This window comes from Seriola lalandi, unplaced genomic scaffold, assembly GCF_002814215.2.
Source record: "Seriola lalandi dorsalis isolate HSWRI2012SDOR001 ecotype SW California unplaced genomic scaffold, Sedor1 jcf7180002054911, whole genome shotgun sequence".
NCBI classification, from domain to species: Eukaryota; Metazoa; Chordata; class Actinopteri; order Carangiformes; family Carangidae; genus Seriola; species Seriola lalandi.
The window spans coordinates 634,535-645,966 of NW_019525463.1; the positions used below are offsets into that span (position 1 = coordinate 634,535).

General features: G+C 40.9%; 1 long non-coding RNA gene across 1 annotated transcript; it reads left to right on the plus strand.

The window, feature by feature from the left end:
• The first annotated feature begins 1,896 nt into the window (after nt 1–1,896).
• LOC147817713 (uncharacterized) lies at nt 1,897–5,633 on the plus strand. Its single transcript, XR_015436122.1, has 2 exons — nt 1,897–2,216; nt 2,799–5,633. It is a non-coding gene; the product is annotated as an uncharacterized LOC147817713 (long non-coding RNA).
• Nucleotides 5,634–11,432: the final 5,799 nt, after the last annotated feature.

Below are 11,432 nucleotides of genomic sequence, written 5' to 3' on the forward strand. Positions count from 1 at the left end.
ACACACGTTTGCCCGCCTATGAAAAAGGTCAAGTAGCAAAAAAGCGTAATTTGGCAGCAACATAAACAGCATCTGTTTGGTTCGCTCATGTTGATTTTGGCGCAGAGCTCAGCGTGGTTTGTGTAGTCCAACTGTGGTCCTCAGCTCGCCCGGTCCCCTCATGGGAGCTTCTCCTTCCTCTCACCTCAACCTCCCCCGCCTTGCTCCTCCACTCTTGCGCTTTATGAAGCAGTTAAGTTATTTTACATCATGTCCACTCTCCACAACAAGCCTCCCCCCCCTACAAATCTCTCTTGTCATTATAAAAATAGTGCTTTGCTGCAGCTTTGCACGCCAGCGTCTGGTGATAGAATAGCCCCTCTGTGGACGTGAGGTTGTGTAGGGTGTGCTTAAACGTGTGTGTGTAAAAGTGTGTGTTTCATGGAATAGGAGAGGGGAGATGAGTGATTGCTTGCAGGTGACTGCAGCACAAGTTGCTCAATAGGAGATGGTTTGAGTGTGACAGGAGAATTTTCCAACATCAGGTGTAATTAAGACAAACGGCAGGGGTCATAGCTCAGGTGTCCTTGTAAGAGCCCTCACATGGGGAGTATTCAGCGTAAAGGACAGATCTTACTATGTATACAGCTCTCTCACTCCCCGTACTGTATTAAAATTCCCTGTATTTTAAGCAGGAAAACATCAGCAAGCAACACTGTAAGCAAAATATGGAAATGCATGGCAGCTCAGTATGCCGGTCTTAGTCACTGAACTGTGTTTAGAAAATTTCTGTAACTTTCAGAAACCAACATTCCGACAATCTTACCCACTTCGTGCAGCAATTGTACAGATGTGCAGAGGTGAGAGAGGAGTCAAGGTGTAAACTGGTTCTCTAGCTCTCTTTTTTTCTTTCCTTACACAACTATTTCATTTTTCATGTGAGCAACTGAGTGTAATATCGTCTGTTATCCTGGTATTTAAACAACACGTCTCAGCTTTGTTGCTTGTAATTGTCAGGCAATTTTACATTATTTGAAACTGAATATCTTTGGGTTTTGGGCAGTAGGTCGACAAAAACAAAACATTTGAAGATGTCACCTTCAAGTCTGGGGAACTATGACATTTTTTCACAATTTTTAACAGTTTGTGGACCTGCGCTTACATACGCTCAAACTTCTTGGCACAGTTTTAATACTTTTACTACTTCTGTTGTAAGGATCACATTATAAGCATAAAACACACAGAGGACAATGATGCTCTTTACTACTGCTGCTGTCAGTAAATCATTGAAAGCCCTAAACAAAAAAATACAAAAACATGCTTGCTTTCAAATTACGGAAAGTTACTTAGGTCCATTTTAGTTCGTCTGATGTTTTACCTGTCACATCTTCTCTTACTGCGGAAAAATACACCTGGGAAATGCCACAAAATCACAGAAATAGCTGAGGCATGATCTGACCTGTCATATTGGGCATGTGATGTTTTTTTTCTCCTTTTTTTTTTTTTTAAATCAATGCTAGTTCTTAATAGTCTTTTATCCTCATCCATCATCTTGGCAAGTCCTTCCCTCCATTCAGCTCTCTGATTGGCTGAAGGCCAGTGGCCAGACAGTACACTGAGTTCACAGCCATTGTGATGTAACAGTGGGAACTCTACCTGAGGGCCTCCCCCTTTGTCTCTCCTGAGCTGCTTTTAACCTCTGTTAGTCAGCATGCTTTACGTTAGTGATTGATATCGTCTGTAAACACACAAACACACACCCTTCGACCTTTCATTAGCGCTCACAAGACTCCTTTAATGTTTGCTCTGGCTGTTCTGACATGTCAATCACACCAGTAGGCAGGCACGTAGACACCGACCAACAGCACACACACACACACACATGGACTTTGACAAGTGACAGAGATGGAAAATAGGTTGCACAAACTGGAATTGCAGGATTTGGGCTTTCAACAGGGGCAGTGAGTTATTTGAATGGCTGTTCAAGGGCTGGATGAGTAAGCAGGTCTGTCTCATTGTCTGTGAGTTCATCACTGACCTCATTCTTTAATTTCCCTGGAAAACAACTTGGTCAGGCTCACATGGTGCCAAGATTACCAGGTCTAGACAATGACTGTGAAACCAGCAGGGCCAAGTGGGAATGCTGATTGCAGGGAATCTTGTTCTCGTGTCAACCACAAAGTTTGATTGGAAGACATGAAAAAATCTGTGGAACCTCAGTGGAAAACAAACTTCCAGTAAGATCACATAATAATTTATCCTTCATGTTCTTCAGAATATTCTTCTTAACCATAAAAGATGATGAAATCATATTTTTGTTTCTCCAAAATCACATAAAATGTTTAAACAATATCTCAAAATAAGTGCTTTTTTTAGTGACACACTGTCAAATCCAATAAAATCCAGTATTTTAGCTGAAACTCTTTAATGCAACACTATAAATTCAGCTGAACTCGGTCTCCTAAAGTCTTATATTAGCTTCAATTGAATTTTAAACTTGGGCTGCACCATATATTGTTTCAGCATCGTCATCGCAATCTGTGCATGAGCCATAGCAGCATGTGCATATGTGCATATTGCAATGTCAGTTGTTTTTACCAATATTGTGCAGCCCTAACAAGGATTTTGTTTCTCATCTCTTATATTGGTGTAAGCATGGCATGAACAGAAAATAAATAAATAATGAAGTAAAATACAATAAATAATTAAAATATATTTAATCTGTATATAAATATTGTTTTAGGATAAACATGAATAAACCTGAACCTGTCATTTAAGTAGCTTTATTAATTTAACACCAATTTATTCCTTTATGTTAGTGATTTTTAGACCCTTTGAGGACAACATGGTTGGTCCTCTGCCACAGTTGAAGGACAGGGCCAGATTGATGCTACAAAGGTCACAGGGTCACTGGGTTAGGGGTTCACACTCAGTCCCAACTGCCCCGAACCCTCCCTCCCCAGTCCTGTCCAGCAGGTGCCACAATGTGACCTTGACTGGGAGTCTGGGATGCTGGGAATGTGAGTGTACAAGCGCTGGTCCTCTGGGACGATGTGAGGCAGATCTGTGACAGAGCGGCTGTGATCTTGGCGGGCCGGAGCTGCTGAGGGTGACAGACTGAGCCAGGCTGGACCGCGGGTCACTTTCCACCGGACGCCTGGCACCTTTGATGTCTGCTCATCGCGGCTCGCCAACAGTTGGTGCATCTCTGTATCCTCGCCGGTCCCACGTTACACTGGCAGACCACCCATATCTGAAAAAATGTCCCGCCAGGTTTAAGTTTTCTCAGGAATGCAGCCCATCTGAGCGTCCCCCAGCCCATCTGGACCCCTCTTAACCTGGGGAACCCTGCTGTTTAGTGTGTGGCCTCGACATTGGGGACAATTGAGAGCCTCTGTAAGTTAATTCCAAAGTCTCAATATCATCTAAAGAAATTCACATGTGCCCACTTGTGCTGAGCTGTATGAAGTCGATAAATGCTTCAGAGATCAATTTACACTTGACCAGAATGACAAATGCAACTCGAGATACCTGCTCACTTGAATGAAGAGATCAAGGATCTTCTTTTCCTCATTTCACATGTTGCACACACACATACCCTGTTACATTGAAAATTTGGTGAATAGACGCTATAGATTAGTTTTAGCGGGTTAAATGCACTTTCCTCTTCCTGGTACCTGGTAGTCCTTGTGGAGTACTTTAACCCCACTTCATCATTACTCATTTAGGCCAAAGTCTTCATGTGCTATTGTTTATTCAGACCAACGGCTAGTCCTTGGCTTTGATATGGAAAGGATTTAATGTTTATTGGAGTTTGTCGGAGCAGATGTGAAATGTTAGGGGCTGTTAAAGACAGATAAAAGGTAAAGTGCCTGTTTGAGAAGATAAGGTAGAGAGGGGGAGGGAAGGAAAACGGCTGTTTGACACAACTAACCTGACTGTTTGGGTCTTGAGACTAAAGCCGCACCTGTCTGTTTGTCTGTGTGTATGTGTGTGTGTGTGTCTGTGTGTCGGTGTGTTTGTGTGTGTGTGTGTGTGTGTGTGTGTCTGTGTCTGTGTGTGTGTCTGTGTGTGTGTCTGTGTGTGGGACGTGACATGACACTTTGCTGAGGTTGGTGACTGAAAGCAGGCCTTTGGTTGTGCATGGACATGGCCTGTAGGATCCACTACCTACCTCTCATGCTGGTGTCTGGAAACATACAGGAACTCATCTATTACAGCAAATAGATTAAATAATTAATGTCATTATTGACAGCTATTACAATTAATCAGGTATTTGTGTAGTCAATAAAACAACAGGAAATTGCCAATTTAAGTTCCCAGAACCAAAGGTGGCTTCTTCAAATGCAGTAGCTTGTGTTGTCCGACTAACAAAAGCAGTAAATCCTCACATTTTAGAAGTTAGGAGCAGCTGTTATTTGGCATTTTAGCCAAATTAGTGGCTCCACACTGAAATATCTCCTCTAAGGGTTGATTGAATTATGTTCAGACGTTTGTGTTCCTCTCAGGATGATCTGTAGCATCTCTAGTGACCCTTAACATAGGCCATATTTAAATTTGTCTTTGTTTATCAGATAGATGTAAACTTAATGACATTTCTATTATTGTTTGTGTTCCCCTGTTGTTTGTTTTTAATGCTAATTAGTAAATGTTAGTATGCTAACATGCTAAACTAAAGTGGTGAAAGTTGTACATTATAAATATTATACCTGCTAAACATCGGCGTGTTAGCATTGTTATGTATTGTTAAGTAGTCACAGAGCTGCTTGCATGGCTGTAGACTCTTCATCTCGTGACTTCAAAAATGAATTGACAATTATTCAATCAACAAAATTGTTTGAAAATTGATAATTTTCTATCAGTTCACTGATTGATCAGCAAATTGTTTCAGTGCTAAACCTTCTGTTTAGCTTCCTTACAAGTTGTATTTCAGGACTTTTTTGAAGGTTAATATATTATTTACCAATGCTTTATAAATGAAGATAAACCATTATTTAGAGTAACTTTGGGGTTACTAGGTATTAAAATTCTCCCAGTCCTTCACCAGAAAATCATAGATCAAACTCTCCATTGGACAATATCTAAAACAACAGAGAGAAACCTGAAGGTTGTTCTTAATAACAGCTTAACTGTTGTGTCATGAATCAGTAAATGATTGATTAATGAATAAGGCAATAAATTACATAATATAAACGTTATGGCCTATATAAAGGGTGACCTACTTGACTTGGCAGTAACAGTGTATTTTCCTCCGGATTGTATCACCATATACTCACAGTTTACCTATCTGAAGTATCTCAAAGCTTCATTGTTAGCAGCCGCGACGTGGCTGGTATTGTTTTCACCTTGTGTGTGTGTGTGTGTGTGTGTGTGTGTTTGTACATGTGTGTGCGTGTGTGCCCGGGTGTGTGTGTGTGTCATCATGGTCAAATTTGCTCCTTGAGACACCAGCAGGAACTACCACAGAGGTGGTGATGAGCACTTTTGCAGCCGTGTATCTGTCTGTGGACAGATTTTGTCACTGATAGCATCGCAAGATGCTCTGCAGTCATAAGCTGTATTTGATGTGTATGCATGTCTATTTCTTTGAATTCAATATGCCTTTGTCATTCTGATGCTCCTTTTATTTCTTGATAAAACTCATGTACACAAAATGTCTCAAAAGTCAATGAGTCTTCTGTCCAGATATATCCTCTTTTGCTTTGGTCTTTATTCTTTGATCCTTGCAATCTTATATTTAACAAACCCTTCTTGCAAACACAGCAATCTCAGTTCTAGGAAGAATAATAAATCTATTATCTCACTCACATTACACTCATAGGTTTATCAGTGTGTGATGATATGAGTCAGATGTCATTTACACAGAATGCTCAGGAGAAGTGTGTGAGACTCTGAGCTGTGTGTCTCACTATTGTTTTGTTGTGGCTGTGTGTTTGAGTCATAATATGTATCCTCTGACAAAGAGTGTCAGGTCATCTTACCAGCTTTCCTAGACTGAGACACACACACACACACACACACACACACACACACACACACATACACACACACACAAAAGAATTCACTCAAGAATTAATTTGCAAACTACAACACAATTTAATGCCAATGTCTAATAGGATAAAATTATGCAGTGATGACATTTTATATCCAAAAGGTCAAAGATCAGCTTCACTTTGACATCTTAATATTCTGCAAAAACCCCTCTGGCCATGATTCAACGCTGTAACCAGAAGTGGAGATTATTGTTGTTGGAACTTGGCTGGTTGGCAGAGGCGTACAACTGTGAGGTGGTAATTCTGGTTTTATCATTGGTTGCAGTGATTGCCACGTAGTTTGAAGGTTTATCAGACACTATAAAGCACGTTACAGTTGTTTATAGACCATCGTAAAGGGTCAGTGGAAACAGTAGAATTATGGCGTCCATGAAGCAAATTAAACCACCAGGAGTTTGTGGATTCGATTGGTGCATTGTCTTGCTTGAAGATGTTACATTGCATTGCAGTGAAAGTTGAGCTAGGTAGAAAAAGATTTGCCGGATGACCTTCTGCGCTGGCATCTTCTCTGTGTGAACCATTATTAGCAGCTTTTGTCAAATGAGTAATGGCGCTTCATTTTTTTTTCATACGATGCTGGTGTCAGTCTGAATATGGTCCTATTGGTGGCACATGATTAAGCAGATTGTTGGTGAGAAAGAGTCCTCTGGCTCTTTTCTTCTTGAACTTACCAAGTATTACAAGTATAGACTTTCTACATTAAAGACGTTGAGGGAGGAGTGCTAATATACACCTGATATCACTTGCACATTAAGAATACAAACACAGACAGTTATTTACTCTCATGCATGTTCAAACAAACACGCCTGTCAGCCTCCAGCTGACTGTCAGATTCAGTCTTTCTGGTGAGATCAACTGCCACCTTTTTAGTAGAAAACATTAGATGATGCAAGGCATTTGATCAGACCAGCTAGTTCTCTACTTTTGGCTTGATGTGTCAGGTCCCAGTGAGATGGGTGTGGTGCACCCTCATAATAGTTAAGACAGCAAATCTGAATCATAATTGAGGACACTAAATTGATCTACTTTTCTACTTTAATTATCTAAACCACACCTATCAACTGGAAGATTACAAAAACAAACTGGCATTAAAGTGTATTTTCTTGTCAGTGTTTACTGCAGATACACATAAACACACACCCAACACGTGGCCAACAACAGGATAAAAACATTGATCCACAATTTAGCGAATGGGTTTTTCACTGACCTCCACATTTTTCTGTGAGTTACATCAGCAGCAGGCAAGCAACCAAGCTGGCAACCACACAGGGAGCAGAGGCAAGAAAACTATGATTCAAGATTTCTTTTTCCGTTAAGCCTGTCAGCAAAATTGCGCCTTTGTCTTGTTTTTATACAAGTGAAATACTCCACAATATCTGAGATCCTTTCCAATGTTTTTTCGAAGAAAAGGTGTAAAAACAACCTCCCTCCTGTACAAAATCCCCCACCACCTCACACTCTCTCACACACACACACACACACACACACACACACACACACACACACACACAGACCTAATGTGGCTTAATAGTGGTTTTAAAAGGCTTTTTACAATAATGCTCACTCCGCAGCTTGCTCACAAAGCTGGCAGGCTGGCAGTTCAGAGCTTATGATTGAGTCAATGAGACCATTATGTTCCCCCTACTGCAGCCAGAGCCCATAACCTGCTCAACTGCAGGCCGGGGGGAAAAGAGCCCACAGTGCTTATGGGCCCATAGGAGAAACAGTGGAGACACACATGCATACTCTCATTTTAACACATGGACACGCCGTACATTTAGACACAAATGAGCAGGGATGCAAACACACACACTGAAGTTTCAGAGTTTTTGTTATGTCAGGAAGTATATAGGCTGCAGTGGTCATTACAGACCTGAGCAACATGTTGGATCGGATGAAAAATAGTGAGATAACTTCGATTCCAAGTTAGATACTGAACACTAGTATGACAACAAATGTACAGTCTGGCCTGAGGGTGGTGTCGGATGAAAGTCAGGTAGTTAACCTTTGTACTCTGGCCATTTTAAAACTTTTTGGACTCATCTTATCATGCTCAGCTCTGCATTTAGACATGTTATCCAGCTTCCATCAGTCTAAGGTGGACTCAGCTTTACCTTATCCTCATTTGGGACTTTCTGTTGCTGGTAGAGAGGAGGCTGTGTGGTTCAGGTCCAACGCAAGTTTTTGTGACACCTGGAAGTTTCTCTAAGTCCTCTTGGGTCCATTTTTTTTTATATATCTTTACAATTTGTCTGCCTAGTTTTATCATTCTGATTTTCCACATTGTAATTTTGCAATTGGTAATTCGGTTGGTTATTTACACACCCCGTTGCATGTCCTGGATAGGAATGGGGTTCGGTAACATTTTATTGAATCTGCATCCAGTTCCAAAGCAGCTTATTGAATCTGAATTCTTTTGACTCCCTCATGGGTGGTGGGGAATGAAGGCATCTGTTCAGCGCAGTAACAAAACTAATTTCAACTGTTTTGTGTGACAAAAGGTATAACTTGATACCTGTCAGAATCTGATGGCTCACAGAATTGGAAAGTATGTTCAAACTTTCATCAGTCTTTTTGGTTTTTTCTTTGCCATTGTCTATAGTGTCAGAAAGAGGGAGGGAAAAGAGACATAACAGATGATATGAATGAAAGATTTGATAAGCAATTGTGGTCATGAAGCTTCACAAATCGTGGTATTTTAACAACTTGGAACTGGATCCAAAATAGAGCTGGCTACCGAAGCCCATTCCTAGTCCTGGACGAGGGACCTCTCTTCTATTGCTCTTCTTACGGTTTCTTCCTCTCGAAGGTTTTTCCTTCTGTTGTTTACTGTACAGATTGTGAATATCTGATTTATTATTTAGTGTTGTGTAGTATAGTTCAGGCCTGGCCTTGTGGACTTTGATCGATTAAACGTCTCATAAGTTCCCACATACTGGAAAACGAGGTTGGGCTTAGCAACAGGTAAATCACAGGTATAAGATAAAGTGACAAGTGAAATCTTGTAAAAACATAATTTTTAATGAGTTTTTCAGTAATATGCTTTAAAATAGATAAAAACATTTTACAATTTGTTTAGAAGTCTAACAAGTTATTCGCATATTTCCACCCAACGCACACACTCAAATAACTGTACAATACACACACCCACGGCACAATGGTAGGCCCCAGGGTGGGTGAACAGTCTCAGGTAGATTGGGTGTCATTTTTCTTTGCCTCCACATTCATCGCATCTATAATCAGGTCATAACCCACTTGGTGCCTTTATGAAATAATCTGCTGCACTGCAGGCGAGTACATGTGAAGAGTATAGAGTAGCAGGGTGTGGAAATCCATCATCACACAGGGGCACTGCAGCTCCTCCGACTCAAACCTGAGTGTGGGTGAGCTATGTGAAGTATACACATTAGGGTCTATGTAATTACAGAATGAGCGTGGTGTATAATTTGAGTCATCACAGAGAGAGTGAATGAACTGTGCAGGAGGGGACGGTGTTACTGTACTGTGGGAAAAAGGTGTGTGTACACTGTATATGGGGGTCATAGTTTGGAGGATTGTATTGTAGACCACCAGGGGGCAGTAGAATAGTTCCCAGAGGGAGTAGGGGGCTTCACTGTCAGGATGCAGGTCACACTCTGCTTATCTCCCCTGCTTCCTTCACTTTTTTTTGTCTATTTTTCTGTCTATCTTTGCTTTTCCTCCTCTCACCTTGTTTTCTTTAATCCCACTCACCCTCCACTCCCTGCTTTTCTGAGAGCAAGCACAGACAGTCGGCTCGCACAGTTGAGTTATTTTCAGTACAAACACCTCTGAGTTCTCCACTGCTAACCAAATTACTGTACACGCTGAAGGCCCACTCGTGAGAGGTTAGAGGTCGACGTGTTTTCGGGGGCGGGCTGGAAGAAGTGAGTTCAGTGCAGCATGTGGGAGGGGACACTCAAAACGAGGGGGTGAAGGATGCACCAGAAAGGATATGCTGCACATGATGGGAGCGAGTGTGGGTTGTAGGTGGTCGAAGTGGTCTTCACATTGTGTTGACTTTGAAACACAAGATCACATGCTGCAGTGAGCGGCCAGAACAAATGTCTGGCAAAGCTGTCTTTCTTCCATGAACGCTGCTGTGGTTTTAGGGAAGCTGAAAAGTGTGATTGGGGAGGAATTTATCTCTGCTCAGCTGTGGTCATTTGTGAGGAGAGGAGTGTGAGTGTTTGTGGGTCTTTGTATGAGTGTGTGAGCCTGTTGATGTTAAATGTGTGCTATTAAACCCTGAGATCTGCTGTCAGCAGTAGTGGAAGAAGTACCCAGATTCTTTTCTTAAGTAAAAGTACCAATACACCAATGTGAAAATACAGAGTAGAGTATTATCAGCAAAATGTACTTAAAATATCAAAAGCAGTTTAGTCTAGTGATTGTCTCCTTAGGGATCAGGCCTCCTTCAGGGTCACAAGACAAATCTGAAGGTTCCTGAGATGATCAGTGGGGTAGGAAAAATAAAAATAAAACAAATAAACAGTATCCTGCTGCACAATATGTGAACTCCTTTTTTGAACTTTTATCCCATATTTGCTGTTTGCTGTGAAACAGTGGATGATTTGACCTGTTTTGAGTTTAAAACATTTATTTAAACGAAACCATCTGAGAAGTTTAGTGAGGAAATCACTGCTAATAATTCACAAGCCAAGTTTCCATACAAATGTATCACAATTTTCAACCACATTTGCAGAATATCAGCCAAAGAAAATACAAATGAATGTGTGTTTCCATCCATTATTGTTATGCAAATATTAGGAGTTGGTTCATTATTAGATCGTTAATCATGATGCAACAATTGTTAAGCAGTATTTTACGGTTTCAGCCACTTGATATGGAGCTAGTTTCATTTACAGTTAGGTAGTTTGAGTTCAGTGGGTCCCTACCTAGGGGTCAGGCCCCCTCCAAAGGGGGTCACAAGATAAATGAGTCATGAGATGATTGATGGGACTGGAAAGAAGAAAAAAATATTTTTGTAAGGCATCACAACCCAAAGAGGTTGTAAACAACTGGATTAATCTCTATCAATATATTGTATTTTACATTATCATCATATGTTTTCATGTAAAATCTTTATCTTCAAAGTAACTTGTAACTAAAGTTGTCAGATAAATATAGTGGAGTAAAAAGTACAGTATCCCATAAAAGTATTTTGTGGCATAAAATGGTGCTACTAAAATAAAGTAGATCTAAATTGTATTTTAGTCCAGTGCTTGAGTAAATGTACGTAGTTACTTTCCACCACTGGGTGTCAGTCGGTTTGTGTGGGCACGTAACACAGGCCCGATGAGGTTTGGAGGGCAATAGCTCAAAAGCAAGTGGTGGTGTGTTTGTGTCTGTGGGTGGGTGCGGGTGGGGTTTTTTTTTTTT